This window comes from Apaloderma vittatum, unplaced genomic scaffold, assembly GCF_000703405.1.
Source record: "Apaloderma vittatum isolate BGI_N311 unplaced genomic scaffold, ASM70340v1 scaffold18184, whole genome shotgun sequence".
Taxonomy (NCBI): domain Eukaryota; kingdom Metazoa; phylum Chordata; class Aves; order Trogoniformes; family Trogonidae; genus Apaloderma; species Apaloderma vittatum.
The window spans coordinates 1-1,987 of NW_009714550.1; positions in this window are offsets into that span (position 1 = coordinate 1).

Here is a 1,987-nt window from a genome sequence, read left to right on the forward strand (position 1 = left end):
GGGAGGGAGCAGTCTCTCTGGCCATTATTCATTGTCCAGGGCAATCCTTCTTTTTTGGGAAAGGGGGCTTCTCACAGTCTTTCCCCGCTGCCGTGTGGTGCCCATCTCATGGGAGGCAACCCTGTCCCTCCATGTGAGTCCAGTCCACTCAGGGCGGCAGGTCACTGCGTTCCTGCACAGTCTCTCTTCCCTCTGGCATGGGCTTCTCCCCCTTCTGCCACATTTGAAGACATCTGTTGACAGAAAACAATTGGAAAAATTTCCTGCACCCTCCTTCCTGGCTTTTGACACTTTCAGGGTAGCAAAGTTTGTGAGACAAAATGTTCATCTGGGTGCACAAAAGCGAAATTGCTGGTAAACATAATTAAGAATTTTGATCCCAACCAAACTTCCACCTTAGTGAGAAAAGGGGATGGAAAAAATGTGGCTATGATCTAAGCCTTCTTAGGAAACTTTATGCTGAAGAGATATTGAAGGTATTTCTAGAGTCATGTTGCTTATGCCAGATGAAGGCTTTTAGTTCCCACAGGGTGTATTTTCAATCAGCATGCAGTTGCCTAGAATGGGAACAAACCAGTTGCTTGCTCCTGTGGCAATAGGCTCCTGTTTTCACTGAAATCAGTGAATTCTGGAAATTATTTAAAAAGTGATTCATTAGAGTTAACAACAGAAAGAAAGCGATAATGGATAATCCAGTGCCCCTTCAGATGCCAAGGACCCCAAATTGTGCAGCATCAAATGAGTGCCCAACCAGCATGCAGCGCACCAGGAGATCCTGTGTATTTCTTCAGATTTCCTTATAAAATCTTTAGTTAATGCTGCTGTTCTGCTAGAGGGCAGAGAGGAAGTCCTTTTCCTCTCTCTGAAGCACCTGCAGGATTGCCTGCTGGGGTGTCAGCCACTCCTCCCAGTTTTGTGTCATCAGCAAACTTGCTGACAGTGCTCTCCAATCCCTGATTCACGTCATTGATGAATATGTTGACCAGCACCGGCCCCAGCACTGACCCCTGAGGGACCCCACTAGACACAGGCCTCCAGCCAGACTCTGCCCCATTGGCCACAACTCTCTGACTGCTTCCCTTCAACCAGTTCACAACCCACCTCACTGCTCAGTCATCCAGGCCACACTTCCTCACTTTAGCTACAAGGATGCTGTGAGAGATGGTGTCAAATGCTTTACTGATATCCAGATAGTCTTAAATGTTAAATCCTGTCAAGGTGCTGCTTTTCAGAGATCAATTTCTTTAAAATCTGAGACTACTTGTTGAAGAGGTTATATTTTTAAAGCAAATTATTTTCCCAAGTCTTAGCACAGTGCTTCTAGAATTGCTTCTGTTGTTCTTAGAACTAAGGTTTCTAATTTTCTGAAGCAATAAGGATGTGAACTAAAACTGTTTACCAGGTTAAACTTTGTGATTCATTACAGCACTAAAATCACAGCAGAAATGTAAATGAAGGAAAAGAAGGAAAATACTGTAGATAAATGCTCAAAGGCTTCGAATAAGGTTCCAGATCCTGAAGTGAGACAGCCCTTTCTCACCTTTTTTCTGTGCAACAAAACCAGACTGTTTTGGTTATTTAGGGTTGATTTATAAGGGGTTATTTACACCAGGGAAAACTCCTCTTTAATCTTACCTTCCTCTGGGACCTCAGGGGACTGAGCACCTGAGGACAGTTTGCAACCATGTCGACAGAGGCAAAGAAGGCATTCAGTAACTCTGCCTTCCTTCTGTCTCTAGGGCACCCACCTCATTCACCAGAGGGCCTACATTGCCTCTGGAGTTAGTTTTGTCAGCAATGTATTTGAAGAAGCCCTTTTTGTTGTCCTTGACCTCCCTCACAAGTTTTAATTCCAAGGAGGCCTTAGCTTTTCTAATTGCCTCCCTACATTCTCCACAGCAGTTCTATACTCCACCCAAGTGGCCAGCCCCTCCTTCCACAATTTACATATAGTCTTCTTCCACCTGAGTCTGTCCAGCAAATTCCT